The sequence below is a fragment of the Stomoxys calcitrans genome, chromosome 2 (assembly GCF_963082655.1).
Source record: "Stomoxys calcitrans chromosome 2, idStoCalc2.1, whole genome shotgun sequence".
Taxonomy (NCBI): Eukaryota; Metazoa; Arthropoda; class Insecta; order Diptera; family Muscidae; genus Stomoxys; species Stomoxys calcitrans.
In genome coordinates, this window is record NC_081553.1 from 218151796 (window position 1) to 218169295 (window position 17500).

Here is a 17500-nt window from a genome sequence, read left to right on the forward strand (position 1 = left end):
ATGTGCATTCTTAACAACGCAACAACCAACCAATCCAACAAAAAAAAAAAACACCCAACCTTAACAACCACAATCATCGCCCTAGAAGATACATCATTAAAACCCATACCCAGCTATTGACAATGGCGGATCTTGGCTGCCATCCATCAGCCATCAGCAAATATGGGAGCCAACAGTCAAACCACTCAGCAAGGCTGTCATAGATTTCATTGCATTCGCATAGAGAAGACTTTCAACTATTCTCGTAGTTTGGTTGTTGTACAACCTGCCTCAGGATCTTGGATGCTAATCACGACAACTATGGTGACATTCGTTCGTAAGTTCCTGGTGATGGTCGGATGTAAGTTCTAGTTATACACAGAGTTGCCATTGATACTAATGGGGGAAAATTTAAGAAAAAGTCATAACACAACACCTCGTGCAAAATTTAATCCAAATCGGACGAAAATTGCGCCCTCTAGTGGCTCAAGAAGTCAAGACCCAAGATCGGTTTATATGGCAGCTATATCAGTTTATAGACCGATTTGAACCATACTTAGCACAGTTATTGAAGAGGGTGCCAAAGCACTATGTGCAAAATTTCAGTCAAATCGGAAAATTGCGCCCTCTAGTGGCTCAAGAAGTCAAGACCCAACATCGGATTATATGGCAGCTATACCAAAACATAGACTGATTTAAATCGAACTTAGCACAGTTATTGGAAGTGGTATCAAAACATTACGTGCAAAATTTCAGTCAAATCGGACGAGAATTGCGCTCTCTAGAGGCTCAAGAAGTCAAGACCCAAGATCGGTTTATATGGCAGCTATATCAAAACATGGACCGATATGGTCCATTTATAATTACAATATTCAGACAGACAGAGAAATACACAGACAGACAGACAAACAACAAACAGAGAGACTTTCTTACTGCCTGAACTACGGTCGTTTAAGGTATTTTGCTCAGATTGGTCCAGATTTGGATATAGCTGCCCTATAGACCGATCTCTCGATTTAAGGTTTTGGGGCCATAAAAGGCGCATTTATCGCCCGATTTTGCCCAAATTTGAGACCGTGAGTAGTGTTGGACCCTTTGACATCTTTTTGCAATTTGGCTTAAATCGGTTCAGATTTGGATATAGCTGCCATATAGACCGATCTCTCGATATAATGTTTTGGCCCCATTAAGGGCGCATTTATTTTTCGATGTCGCCAAAATTTGGGACAGAGAGTTATGTTAGGCCCCTCGACATCCTTTTTCAGTTTGGCCCAGATCGGTTTAGATTTGGATATAGATGCCATATACACCGATCTCTCGATGTAAGGTTTTGGGCCCATAAAAGGCGCATTCATTTTTCGATGTCGCCAAAATTTGGGACAGTGGGTTGTGTTAGACCCTTCGAAATTTTTCTTCAGTTTGGCCCAGATCGGCCCAGATTTGGATATAGCTGCCATATACACCGATCTCTCGATGTAAGGTTTTGGGCCCATAAAAGGCGCATTAATTTTTCGATTTCGCCAAAATTTGGGACAGTGAGTTGTGTTAGGCCCTTCGACATTTTTCTTCAGTTTGGCCTAGATCGATGAAGATTTACGTATAGCTGCCATATAGACTGATCTCTCAATTTAAGGTTTTAAGGACCTTAAAAGGCGCGTTTATTGTCCGATTTCGCCGAAATTTGGGGCAGTGAGTTGAGGTGGGCTCTTCGACGTTTTTCTTCAACTTAGCCTAAATTGGTCCAGATTTGGATATAGCTGCCATATACACCGATCTCTCGATTTAAAGTCTAGGTCCCATAAAAGGCGCATTTATATACCGATTTCACTGAAATTTGATACAGTGACTTATGTTAGGCTTTTTGACATCCGTGTCGAATATGGTTCAGATCGTTTTTTTTTTGGATATAGCTACTAAAAGGACTTATATTATGGTCCAAATTGGAACTTATTTCGATATAACTGCTATGTGACATAAGGTATCCATTTTTCACCGGATTTTGATGAAAGGTCGTTTACATATGTACCCGAGGTGTTGGTTATCCAAAATTCGGTTCGACCGAACTTGACGCCTTTTTACTTGTTTTCTATTCTTTTGTTTCTCAGAGTAATTGGAATTTTACGAAGGCGGGTTTTGTGGGATCCCACATGTGTCCCTGGATGTAGCGAGCTGCTTGCTTCAAAATCGGAGGCTCGTCTCCAGCCGCCCCTAACCCAAGATCAGACGCTGATGTTGGTCTTTTGTTATTAAAAGGCGCCTATAACTTGCCTTGCCATCTCGAATATCATTGACACTCAGTATTTAAGTAAGAGTCAAGGCCACCTGACCCCTCGCTGAAACCCTCCTCTCGATATCGCTGACTGCCTGCGGCCGCATTTGCAGCTACTCCGCATAAAAACGGAGCTTTCCACCATCCGCAACCTGTGGACGCTCCCGGTAGCTCTCAGCTAAGCCCCCCGTGATAACGATGAACACCACACAGGTGCTCCGGTTTCGGCCGGGTCCTTAAAATTAATATCAGACTCGTATTCTTCTTTCAAGGACCTTTAATTTGAGTCCCGTATTGTTCCAAACAGCCTACATATAAAATTGGGAGTTCTCAGGGATGAAACGGCCCACTGTAAATTAGATTCGCAGTCTACTTACTAAGACCATTCATTTGAGACTCAATTCGTGTCTTTAGACAAAAATAACCATTTTGGTGTTGTAAGGGAGTGGGGTGACCCCCAGACACTTGGCGTTAAACTTATATACCAATTTCGTACTATAGTTTCCTTGGATACCTATATTGCCCCAATTGGTAAATTTGTTCAGCTGGAATTTTTTTTTTTTGAAGTGGGATGACCCCTAGAAACTTGGGGCCAAATTTTTACATCAAATTCGTAATCTACTGTTAAAAACCCTTCACTTGACAACCATATTGTCCTAAGAGTGCTATACGTCAATTTGGAGGGTTTTTGGTGGGGGTGATCCTCCAGACACATGGCGTTCAATATGTATTCCAAATTCGTACTATAGTTTTAAATTCCTATAGTACTCTTGAAATTTTGCACATACTTTTTATTGATGTAGGACGTTGAAGATAACACATGGATCATATCGGTTCTTAACCGATTTGGGTGGAATTTCGCAAAACATACGTAAGCTCCAACAATTCGTGCCAAGTATGATCAGAATCGATTCCTCCCATATAGACCGATCTGCCGATGTACTTCTTGGGCCTCTAAGTGGGAAATTCTTATCCGATTTGGCTAAAATTTCGCTCAAAAACTTGTACTATGACCTCTATCGATCATGCCAAGTATGGTCTGAATCGGCCCATAACCTGATATAGCTCCTATATAAACCGATCTCCCGAATATATTTCTTGAGACCCCAAGAATACCCAATTCTTACCCGATTTGTTTGAAATGTTGAACATAGACTTCAACTAAGACCTCCAGCGATGGTGCCAAATATAGCCAGAATTCGTCCACAACCTGACATAACGCCCTACCAATTTCTCGATTTGACTTCTTGAGCAAGTGCCTAGGATAAATCGTGAAAAAAATTTGAAAATAGGATTCGTGGTGTAGATTCGGCCCGGACGAACTTAGAACGAGATGAAGATTTCATTAAAATTCGTCGTTCCTGAAAAGTTTCCTGCAATTGAATCAAAAAAGAAAATTCGCAATTTTCCTTTAATTTACAGTGGCAACTCTAATTAAGGAACGCTTAAACACTTGGCCTACTGGTTTGGCTCATATGTGTTTGTGTCAATGCTTCAATTGGCCTCCAGCCACTGGGATCCCTTGTCAATATGTGTAATGTCTTGCAATGATTTTCAAATGCTCTGGGCACTTTTTACTTGCGTTTGACTATGTTAGAGCCTCTGTGGAGATCCTCTTTCCCCTTGGTGACGGGGGGGCTGAAGAAATACCACAAAATTCCCTCTATATGAGGTCTTTGTATTTGCGTTTGAAAGCGTATAACATTTATTTAGGAAGTAAGTGTGGAATTGTTTGTGTAATGCAAAATAGATTCTGTTATTGGACATTGCCAAATAACACAAATACACTCATATAATTTGCATGTGTGTATGTGAATGAAGGCTTTTAGTTGGCCTGGTACCATAGACCATATGGAAATAAGTCAGAACGGGATATAATTATAAGGGGAAAATCATTAAAAAATGCCATGTATGGCTAAGAATTTAGATGATACGGACCGGTCACGTTTACAGCATTTTATTGGGTTGCCCAAAAAGTAATTGCGGATTTTTTAAAAGAAACTAAATGCATTTTTAATAAAACTTAAAATGAACTTTAATCAAATATACTTTTTTTACACTTTTTTTCTAAAGCAAGCTAAAAGTAACAGCTGATAACTGACAGAAGAAAGAATGCAATTACAGAGTCACAAGCCGTTGAAAAAATTTTTCAACGCCGACTATATGAAAAATCCGCAATTACTTTTTGGGCAACCATAGAATTTTAAAGACATATGTTTTAAACAAGACAAGTAAAAAGGCATTGAGTTCGGCCGGGTCGAACTTTGGATACCCACCACCTTGGGTGTATATATGAATCCCCTTTCTTCAAAATCCGGTGAAAATTGCTTAACTTATGCACCCAAATTCGGCACGGACATTGAGTGGTCTAATATATATGTCACTATTCAAGTTTGTAGAACAAACCGATCTGAACCATATTAAGGTTGGTTATCGTGAAGCGCAGAAAAACTCACTGTTTAAAATTTCAACGAAATTGGGTATAAAATAAAGCCTTTGTGGGCTTCAGTCCCCTTATCGGCAGATCGATTTATATGGCAGCTATATCTAAATATAGTCCGATCAGAACCATATTTAGATCGGATGTTGGAAGGTCTTAACCTACTCACTGTTTAAAATTTCAGCGAAATCGGGTAATAAATAAAGCTTTTATGGGCTTCAGACCCTTTATCGGGAGATCGGTCTACACGGCAGCTATATCTAAATATAGTCCAATCTGAACCATATTTAGGTCGGGTGTCAGGAGGCTAGAAATAATCCACTGTTTCAAATTTCAGAAAAATCGGGTAATTAATAAAGCTTTTATGGGCTTCAAACCCTTTATCGGGAGATCGGTCTATATGCCAGCTATATCTATATATGAACCTATCTAATTCATATTTAGGTCAGATATTGGGAGGCTTAAAATAACCCACTGTTTTAAATTTCAGCGAAATCGGGTAATAAATAAAGCTTTTATTGGCTTCAGACCCCTTATCGGCAGATCGGTTTATACGACAGCTATATCTTAATATAGTCCGATCAGATCCATATTTAGGTCGGATGTTGTGAGGTTTTAACCTACTCACTGTTTTAAATTTCAGCGAAATCGGGTTATAAATAAAGCTTTTATTGGCTTCAGACCCCTTATCGGCAGATCGGTCTATATGGCAGCTATATCTAAATAAATTCCGATCTGAACCGTATTTAGGTCGAGTGTGGGGAGGCTTGAAATAACCCACTGTTTTAAATTTCAGCAAAATCGGGTAATTAATAAAGCTTTTATGGTCTTCAGACCCTTTATCGGGAGATCGGTCTATATGGAACCTATATCCAAATATATTCCGATCTAAACCATATTTATGTCAGATGTCGGGAGGCCTAAGACCACTCACTCTTTCAAATTTCAGCGAAATCAGATAAAAAACATGTAAGAGCGTGCTAAGTTCGGCTGGGCCGAATCTTATATACCCTCCACCATGGATCGCATTTGTCGAGTTCTATGCGCGGTATCTCTTTTTAGGCAAAAAAGGATATAAGAAAAGATTTGCTCAGCTATTAGAGCGATATCAAGATATGGTCCGGTTTGGACCACAATTATGATATATGTTGGAGACCTGTGTAAAATATCAGCCAATTCGAATAAGAATTGCGCCCTTTGGGGGCTCAAGAAGTAAAATAGAGTGATCGATTTATATGGGAGCTGTATCGGGCTTTAGACAGATTCAGACAATAATAAACACGTATGTTGATGGTCATGAGAGGATTCGTCGTTCGTAAATTTCAGGCAAATCGGATAATAATTGCGACCTCTAGAGGCTCCAGAAGTCAACATTCCAGATCGGTTATATGGCAGCTATATCAGGTTATAAACCGATTTGAACCTTATTTGACACAGTTGTTGAAAGTAAGAATAAAATAGGTCATGCAAAATTTCAGCCAAATCGGATAGGAATTGCGCCCTCTAGATGCTCAAGAAGTCAAGTCCCCAGATCTGTTTATATGACAGCTATATCAGGTTATGAACCGATTTGGACCACACTTAGCACAGTTGTTGGCTATCATAACAAAATAATTCGTGCAAAAATTCATTCAAATCGGATAAGAATTGCGCCCTCTAGAGGCTCAAGAAGTCAAGACTCAAGATTGGTTTATATGACAGCTATATCGGGTTATGGACCGATTTCAACCATACTTAGCATAGTTACTGGAAACCATAACAAAACACCTCATTCGAGATTTCAGCCAAAACGGTTAAAATTGCGCCCTCTAGAGGCTCAAGAAGTCAAAATCCTAGATCGGTTTATATGGCAGCTATATCAAAACATTGACCAATATAGCCCATTTACAATCCCAACTAACCTACGCTAACGCGAAGTATTTGTGCAAAATTTCAAGCGACTGGCTTTACTCCTTCGAAAATTAGCGCGCTTTCGACAGACAGATGGACGGACGGACATGGCTAGATCGATTTCAAATAACATGACTATCAAGAATTTATACACCTTATGGGGTCTCAGATGCATATTTCGAGGTGTTACAAACAGAATGACGAAATTAGCATACCCCCCATCCTATGGTGGAGGGTATAAAAATGAATTTGTGATAGTTTGTTTGTTTGTTCCGTATAGACTCAAAGACGGCTAAACCGATTACCTGAAAATTTTCAAATATTGTGTGGGTTGGTCTGGAAAAAAGCAAAGGCTATAAAATTTTTTGATATCGAAAGTCGGCGGACCCTCCCCTTAACCCCAAAAGTTCTTCCCAATAATAAAAGTGTTCCGATCAGGACAATATGGGACTCAAATGAAAGGTATTCGGGAGTAGATTACGAAAATAGTCAGGATGAAGGAATAGCCTTCATAATTTGTTGATATCGGAAGGGGGCGTACCCTTCCCCCCAAAAACCCCACCCAAAATCAAACGCGAACCGATAAATACAATATGGATATCAAATGAAAGGTATTGAAGAGAAGAATACGAGTGAGGTATTAGAAATTGGGTCCAAGTACCCAGGAAGTTGCCACAACCCCAAAACTTCTAAAAGCAGTCAAATTGAACGTCCACATCCATATGGGGCTCAAATGAAAGGTATTACGAAGATTACGAACACAGTCAGGATGAAGGAATAGGCTTTATTATATGTTGATATCAGAAGGGGGCGTACCCTTCCCCCCAAATACCCCACCCAAAATCAAACGCGGACCGATAAGGACAACATGGGTATCAAATGAAAGGTATTGAAGAGAAGAATACGAGTTAGGTATTAGAAATTGGGGCTCAAATGATAAGTATTTGGAAGTAGATTGCGAATCTGGCATACAAAATCAGATCGAAGTTTTGGAGGTTTCAAAAACTCCGCCATTGCCAACATGACTTTATGAGATTTGGTTTGTTTGTTTGTTCCGTAGAATCAAAAACGGCTGAACCGCTCTATATAACCCCCATAACTGAACTTCATTTCCGTGTATAGCAATATGGAGCTCAAACCAACGGTATATGTGAGTAAAGGACGAATTTGATATATATTTTCAGGCCAAAGTGCCGGTGGGCGGCACGGCCCCAAAACATCCTCCTATTTGCTCATATTTACCGATCATGCCAATATGGGGCTCAAATTTAAGGGATTTGGGAATGGAGCACGAATTTGATATTCAATTTGCGTAGGAACCGAGCAGTGGCAAACTTCTCACACATCAATGAGTGCCTTCCGATTCAAGTTGAGTTTATCAATGATGAAGGACATTTTTTGTAGACGAGACCGAATGGCGTACGGCAATGCGACGCCTCTTTGGGGATAATTTTCTAAAATGACCATGCATGGCAGTGTACCTCGCAAATGTCGTCAGCATTACATTTTGTCCGATATTTTCGCCAGTACTCGATTGCAGGCATTCAAAGTCATAGGTGGACATCATAGGCTACAGTGGCATGAATCCGAATTTCATATTCAGGGCGAAGTGTCCCAACCCTAAAAAGATATTAGAGAGTTAAAGTGGGCGCGGCGGGGCGGACCCGGTTCAGCTAGTATTAGTATATGAACCGATCCGGATCATACTCTGTACGGATGTTAAAAATCGGAACACAAGACCTTGTGCCAAATTTCAGCCAAATCAAATGATAATTAAGGGCTTCTAGGAGCTCAAGAAGTCAAAATCGGAGATCGGTTTATATGAGGGCTATATCCATATCTAAAACGACATGGCCCATTTGCAATGCCCCATGACCTACATCGATTAAATGTGGCGGTGCACAATTTCAAGCGGATATCTTGATTTGTTCGAATGCTGTCGTTATTTCGACGTACAAACTGAGAATGTCAAGACATGATCAACATTTAGAGGTGTTATAAACGGAATGACTAGATCAGTATACCTCCCATCCTATGGTCAAGGGTTTTAAAAAGAAAAGTCTCAAAATTTGTTGAAATTTATTAATTAAGAAGTCGTTTTTATACCCATCACCTAAGGATGGGGGTATATTCATTTTGTCATTCCGTTTGCAACACATCGAAATATCCATTTCCGACACCATAAAGTATATATATTCTTGATCAGGGTAAAAATCCAAGACGATCTAGACATGTCCGTCGGTCTGTCTTTTGAAATCACTCTAGAGTCTTTCAAAATAGAGATATTGAGCTGAAACTTTGCACAGATACTTTTTTTGTTCACAAGCAGGTTAAGTTCGAAGATGGGCTATATTGGACTATACCTTGAAATAGCCTCCATATAGACCGATCCGGTCTTAGGCCCATAAAAGCCACAATTATTATCCGATTTTGGTGAAATTCGGGACAGTGAGTTGTGTTAGGCCCTTCGACATTCTTCGTTAATTTGGTCCAGTTCGGTTTAGAGTTGGATATAGCTACCATATAGACCGATCCTCCGATTTAGGGTCTTAGACCCATAAAAGCCAAATTTATTGTCCGATTTTGCTGAAATTTGGAACAATGAGTTGTCTTAGGCCCTTTTACATATTTGTTCAATTTGGCCCAGATCAGTCCAGATTTAGATATAGCTGCCATATAGACCGATCTCTCGATTTAAGGTTTTGTGCCCATAAAAGGCGCATTTATTATTCGATTTAGCTGAAATTTGGGACAGTGAGCTGTGTTGGTCCCTTCGACATCCTTCTTAAATTTGCCTCAGATCGGTTCAGATTTGGATATAGCTGCCATATAGACCGATCTATCGATTTAGGGTCTTGGGCCCATAAAAGCTGCATTTATTGTGCGATGTCGCCGAAATTTGGGACAGTGAGTTGTCTTAGGCCCTTTGACATCTTTCGTAAATTTAGCTCAGATCGGTTCAGATTTAGATATAGCTGCCATATAGACCGATCTCACAATTTAAGGTTTTGGGTCCATAAAAAGCGCATTTATTATCCGATTTTGCTGAAATTTCGGACATTGAGTTCTATTAGGCCCTTTGACATATTTCTTTAATTTGGCCCAGATCGGTTCAGATTTGGATTTAGCTGCCATATAGACCGATCTCTCGATTTAGGGTTTTAGGCCCATAACAGCCACATTTATTATCCGATTTTGCTGAAATTTGGGACAGTGAGTTGTCTTAGGTCCTTTGATATATTTCTTAAATTTGGCCCATATCGGTCCAGATTTGGATTTAGCTGCCATATAGACCGATCTCTCGATTTAGGGTTTTAGGCCTATAAAAGCAACATTTATTATCCGATTTTGCTGAAATTTGGGACAGTGAGTTGTGTTAGGCCCTTCGACATCCTTCGTCAATTTGGTTCAGATCGGTTCAAATTTGGATATAGTTGCCATATAGACCGATCTCTCGATTTAAGGTTTTGGGGTCATTAAAGGCCCGATGTCGCCGAAATTTTGGACAGTGAGTTGTGTTAGACCCTTTAACATCTTTCTTAAATTTGGCCCAGATCGGTTCAGATTTGGATATAACTGCCATATAGACCGATCTCTCGATTTAGGGTCTAAGGCCCATAACAGCCACACTTATTATCCGATTTTGCTGAAATTTGGGACAGTGAGCTGTCTTAGGCCCTTTGACATCTTTCGTAAATTTAGCTCAGATCGGTTCAGATTTAGATATAGCTGCGAATAGACCGATCTCACAATTTAAGGTTTTGGGTCCATAAAAAGCGCATTTATTATTCGATTTTGCTGAAATTTGGAACAGTGAGTTGTGTTGGTCTCTTCGACATCCTTCTTAAATTTGGCCCAGATCGGTTCAGATTTGGATATAGCTGCCATATAGACCGATCTATCGATTTAGGGTCTTAGGCCCATAAAAGCAACATTTATTATCCGATTTTGCTGAAATTTGGGACAGTGAGTTGTCGTAGGCCCTTCGATATCTTTTTTTAATTTGGGGTATATTCATTTTGTCATTCCGTTTGCAACACATCGAAATATCCATTTCCGACACCATAAAGTATATATATTCTTGATCAGGGTAAAAATCCAAGACGATCTAGACATGTCCGTCGGTCTGTCTTTTGAAATCACTCTAGAGTCTTTCAAAATAGAGATATTGAGCTGAAACTTTGCACAGATACTTTTTTTGTTCACAAGCAGGTTAAGTTCGAAGATGGGCTATATTGGACTATACCTTGAAATAGCCTCCATATAGACCGATCCGGTCTTAGGCCCATAAAAGCCACAATTATTATCCGATTTTGGTGAAATTCGGGACAGTGACGGACAGTGCGAATAGACCGATCTCACAATTTAAGGTTTTGGGTCCATAAAAAGCGCATTTATTATTCGATTTTGCTGAAATTTGGAACAGTGAGTTGTGTTGGTCTCTTCGACATCCTTCTTAAATTTGGCCCAGATCGGTTCAGATTTGGATATAGCTGCCATATAGACCGATCTATCGATTTAGGGTCTTAGGCCCATAAAAGCAACATTTATTATCCGATTTTGCTGAAATTTGGGACAGTGAGTTGTCGTAGGCCCTTCGATATCTTTTTTTAATTTGGCCCAGATCAGTCCAGATTTGGATATAGCTGCCATATAGACCGATCTATCGATTTAGGGTCTTTGGCTCATAAAAGCAACATTTATTATCTGATTTTGCTGAAATTTAGGACAGTGAGTTGTGTTAGGCCCCCCGTCATCCTTCGTTAATTTCGCCCAGATCGGTTTAAATTTGGATATAGCTGCCATATAGACCGATCCTCCGATTTAGGGTCTTAGGTCCTTAAAAGCCACATTTATTATCCGATTTTGCTGAAATTTTGGACAGTGAGTTGTCTTAGGCCCTTTGACATATTTCTTCAATTTGGTCCAGATCAGTCCAGATTTAGATATAGCTGCCATATAGACCGATCTCTCGATTTAAGATTTGGGTCCATGAAAGGCGCATTTATTGACCGATTTCGCCGAAATTTAAGACGGTGCTTTGTGTTAGGCTCTTCGACATTTTTCTGCAACTTGGCCTAAATCGGGCGAGATTTGGATATAACTGCCATGTAGACCGATATCTCAATTTAAAGTCTTGGCCCCATTAAAGGCGCATTTATAATCCGATTTCACTGAAATTTGACACAGTGACCTATGTTAGGCTTTTCGACATCCTTTGAACAATGACTTGTACCGATTAGTATTTGGTCCAAATCGGAACATATTTTGATATAATTGCTATGGGACATAAGGTATGCAATTTTCACCGGATTTTGCTGAAAGATACCCACCACCACCCGAGGTGGTGGGTATCCAAAGTTCGGTCCGGTCGAACTTAACGCCTTTTAACTTGGTAAATATCTCTATGCTATTGGTGATGCTTCTCGATATTAGCAATACCTTTCGCAAGTGTTTAATCTGCTACATAAGCTTTCATTGTAAAATTATTCCCGTCATTTTCACCCATACCAGATGTCGTCTCTGGCACTTAAAGTCCTTTTCAAGGCGTTGATAATTATCATGAAATAAATGGCATATATTCTATGTCAGAGCAGGGGATGAATTGGCTTCTACAAATGGGTGGTGTGGTTTAATGAGTGGTTGGTGGTGTTGGTGGTAGGTGTGCCTTTTCACTCCGTCGATTACGCATAAAAATGCAAATTGTTATTAATTTTAAATTGGCAATGCTTGTAATCACTTGAAGAAGATTATTTTACAAAGAATAAATTAAAAAGGCATTAATGAATTTCATTAATTCATAATTGTTTCTTAAACGCCTCATCGATCTGCACATTAAATATCAATTAAGCGAGAAATATAAGAACATGAAAAAACCAAATTGGAAGTTTTATTTAGAGAGTGGATGCACATAATTTAATTATTGTATAAAAATAGCTTTGTGAGGGAATTGCAAAGTAGGTTGCTTTAGCATATCTATTTAGGTATCCAGGTAGACTCCATACTTATTAAGCCACATTTAAGCTAGAATTCGGTGGGTTATATGAATGCTACCATGGCAAGCTGAATTCCTATATTCGACTGATGGCAGGAACATAATTTGTTTATACCAGATCGGTTCAGAACTGGATATAGCTACCATATAGACCGATCTATTGCTTCATAATCTTGGCCCCATAAAAAGTGGGGTCTACTTTCCCAAAATACCCCATAAACAGCAAATTTTCACTGACCATCGCAATATGGAGCTCAAATAAAGGTATTTGGGAGTAGAATACGAATTTGATATCCAAATGTAGGACCATGTATTAAGGATATGTTTTGGGGAAGGGGTCTTCAGTTTATATGGAGGCTATATCTGTTTATAGAACGATTCGGATCATATTTAGCACGGGTATTGGATGTCATAACTCAAGTCTTTGTTTCAAATGTTAGCCAAATCGGATAAAAATTGAGGCTTTCAAGAGCTGAAGAAACCAAATCCGGGGATTGGTTTATATGGGGACTATATTTGTTTATAGACCGATTCGGATCACTTGTCACAGATGTGTCAAGGAAGTCATAAAACAAGTCCTGATTCCAAATTTCAGCCAAATCAGATGCAAATTTAGGCTTCTAATGGCTCAAGAAGTGAAGTCCTGGGCTATATCTATTTATAGACCGATTCGTATCGTACTTGGCAAGGATGTTTGAAGTCATAACTCATGTTTCAAATGTTAGCCATATCGGATGAAAAATTTGACTTCTAAGAGCTGAAAAATTCAAATCCAGGGATCGGTTTATATGGGACCTGTGTCTGCTTATAGACTTATTTCGAACATAGTCGTCATGGATTTTGAAAGTCTTAACACAACTCCTTGTTCCGAATCTCAGTCAAATCATTTGGAAAATTTAGACTTCTAAGGGCTGAAGAAGAATTTGTGGTGGAGTTCTCCCCGAGCCATCGCACTTCATGTATGGGGGCAATGTCTGCCCTGTATTTCTCCAATACATTCGACAGTACGTTTACTGCTCCCTCACTATAAAGAGTGCGGACTTTACAGGTCATTTGAGGAGATCGTCAACATAGGGGGCATTCGTTTTCAATCTTACCCTACACCATAGGATGGGGGTATACTTATTACGTCATTCTGTTTGTAACACATCGAAATATTGATCTTGATTCTTCAGTTTCTTGACATTCTTAATCGATTTAGCCATGTCCGTCCGTCGGTCTTTCTGTCGCAATGAACGCTTACTTTCCGTTATCGGATCTTGACTTCGGCAGCCGCTAGAGGGAGCAATTATTATCCGATTTGGCTGAAATCGTGCATGAAGTGGTTTGGTATTACAACCAATTACTGTGCCAAGTATGATATAAATCTGTTCATATACTGATATAGCTCCCATATAAACCGATTTCTGCTTTTGACTTCTTACGCCGCTAGAGGGCGCAATCATTATCCAATTTGGCTGAAAGTTGACTTCCAACAACTCTGCCAAGTATAGTCCAAATCGTTTTATAACCTGATATAGCTGTCATATAAACCGATATTGGATCTTGACTTCTTGTGCCGCTAGAGGGCGCAATTAATATCCGATGTGGTCGAAATTTTGAATGAAGTATTTTGGTTGGACCACCAACAGCTGTACGAAGTATGGCTAAAATCGTTTCATAACCTGATAAAGCTCCCATTTAAACCGATCTCGGATCTTGACTTATTCAGCCGCCGCTAGAGGGCGCTAATGTTATCCGATTTAGCTGAAATGTTGCATCAAGTGTCTTGGTTTGACCACTAACAATTGAACCAAGTAAGGCCCGAATCGATTAATAACCTGATATAGCTCCCATATAATCTTATCTCGGATCTTGTCTTCTTGAGCCTCTAGAGGGCGCAATTATTATCCGATTTGGATGAAATTTTGTATGAAGTGTTCTGTTCCATTTTCTAACAACTGGGTGAAGTATGGTTACAATCGGATCATAACCTTATATACCTCTCATATAATCCGATCTTGGATCTGGACTTCTTGAGCTTCTAGAGGGCGCAATCTTATCTAATTTAGCTGAAATTTTACATAAAGTTTTTTTGTTTTATCATTAACAACTGGTCCAAGCATGTCCAAAATCTGTTCAACCAATCATACAAAGCTCCAATATATGCCGTTCTCCCGATTATACTTCTTGAGCCTCTAGCAGGAGCAATTCTTATCAGATTTGGCTGAAATTTTGCACAACGACTTCTTGTCCGACCTTTAACATACGTGTTAAGTATAGCTCGAATCGGTCCGCAACCTAATATAGCGCCCATATAAACAGATCTGCCAATTTTATAACTTAAACCGCTATAGGGCGCAATTCTTTACCAGATTTGGCTGAAAATTTGCTAAATGAATTTCACTTTGGCCTCCAACAGCCAAACCAAGCAATGAACCCTAATTGGTTCATAACATTGTATAGCTCCAATATCATAACAATTCTTATCCATTACCCTTTGTTTGAAGGTATAAAGAGATATCGGCTAAACTTGACAAATGCGATCCATGGTGGAGGGCACATAAAATTCGGCTTGGCCAAACTAAGCACGATTTTACTTTTTATACCCACCACCGAAGGATGGGGGTAAATTCATTTTGTCATTCCGTTTGCAACACATCGAAATATCCATTTCCGACCCTATAAAGTATATATATTCTTGATCAGCGTAAAAATCTAAGACGATCTAGACATGTCCGACCGTCTGTCCGTCTGTCTGTTGAAATCACGCTACAGTCTTTAAAAATAGAGATATTGAGCTGAAATTTTGCACAGATTCTTTTTTTGTCCATAAGCAGGTTGAGTTCGAAGATGGGCTATATCGGACTATATCTTGATATAGCCCCCATATAGACCGATCGGACGATTTAGGGTCTTAGGCCCATAAAAGCCACATTTATTATCCGATTTTGTTCAAATTTGGGACAGTGAGTTGTGTTAGGCCCTTCGACATCCTTCGTCAATTTGGCTCAGATCGGTCCAGATTTGGATATAGCTGCTATATAGACCGATCCTGCAATTTAGGGTATAAGGCCCATAAAAGCCACATTTATTATCCGATTTCGCTGAAATTTGGGACAGTGGGCTGTGTCAGGCCCTTCGACATTCTTTGTTAAATTGGTCCAGATCGGTTCAGATTTGGATATAGCTGCCATATAGACCAATCCTCCAATTTAGGGTCTTAGGCCCATAAAAGCCACATTTATTATCCGATTTCGCAATTCGAAATTTGGGACAGTGAGCTGCGTTAAGCCCTTCGACATCCTTCGTTAAAATGGTCCAGATAGGTTCAGATTTGGATATAGCTGCCATATAGACCGATCCTCCGGTTTAGGGTCTTAGGCCCACAAAAGCCACATTTATTATCCGATTTTGATGAAATTCGGGACAGTGAATTGTGTTAGGCCAATCGACATCCTTCGTTAATTTGGCTCAGATCGGTTCAGATTTGGATATAGCTGCCATATAGATCGATCCTCCGAGTTATGGTGTTAGGCCCATAAAAGCCACATTTATTGTCCGATTTTGCTGAAATTTGGGACAGTGAGTTGTGTTAGGCCCTTCGACATATTTCTTCAATTTGGTCCATATCGGTTCAGATTTGGATATAGCTGCCATATGGACCGATTTCTTGATTTATGGTTTTGGTCCCATAAAATTCTCATTTATTATCCGATGTCGCCGAAATTTGGGACAGTGTGTTAAGTTAAGTCCCTTGACATACTTCTGCAATATCGCACAGATCGGTTTAGATTTGGATATAGCTGCCATATAGACCGATTTCTAGGTTTTAGGTTTTGGGGCCATAAAAGACGCATTTATTGTCCGATGTCGCTGAAATTTGAGACAATGAATTTGGCTAGGCTCTTCGACGTCCTTCTTCAATTTTGCCCAGATCGGTCCAGATTTGAATATAGCTGCCATATAGACCGATCTCTCGATTTAAGGTTTTGGGCCCATAAAAGAGGCATTTATTGTCCGATTTTGCCAAAATTTAGGACAGTGCTTTGTGTTAGGCTTTTCGACATTTTTATGCAACTTGGCCCAAATCGGTCCAGATTTGGATATAGCTGCCATGTAGGCCGATATCTCGATTTAAAGTTACTGAATTTGACACTGTGTTGACACTGTGTTTGTCAAAATTTGAACACATTTCGAACCGAACACTGATTTTGGTAATAAAATTCAATGATTTGCAAGCGTTGCTCGTTAGTGAGTCTATTCATGATGAAATGTCAAAGCATACTGAGCATCTTTCTCTTTGACACCATGTCTGAAATCCCACGTGATCTGTCAAATACTAATGCATGAAAATCCTAACCTCAAAAAAATCACCCTTTATTAGGCTTTTCGACATCCGTGTCGTATATAGTTCAGATCGGTATGAGGTATATGAGTATAAGGTATGAAATTTTCACCGAATTTTGATGAAAGGTGGTTTACATATATACCCGAGGTGGTGGGTATCCAAAGTTCGGCCCGGCCGAACTTAACGCCTTTTTACTTGTTTTGTTTTATCATCAACAACTGCGCCAAGTATTGCCCAAATCGGTTCACAACCAAACCCAAGAAGGCCACCGTAGCGCAGAGGTTAGCATGTGCGCCTATAACGCTGAACGCCTGGGTTCGAATCCTGGCGAGACCATCAGAAAAAATTTTCAGCGGTGTTTTTCCCCTCCTAATGCTGGCAACATTTTTGAGGTACTATGCCATGTAAAACTTCTCTCCAAAGAGGTGTCGCACTGCGGCACGCCGTTCGGACTCGGCTATAAAAAGGAGGCCTCTTATCATTGAGCTTAAACTTGAATCGGACTGCACTCACTGATATGTGGGAAGTTTGCACCTGTTCCTTAATGGAATGTTCATGTGCAAAATTTGCATTTTTGTTCACAACCAAATATAGCTC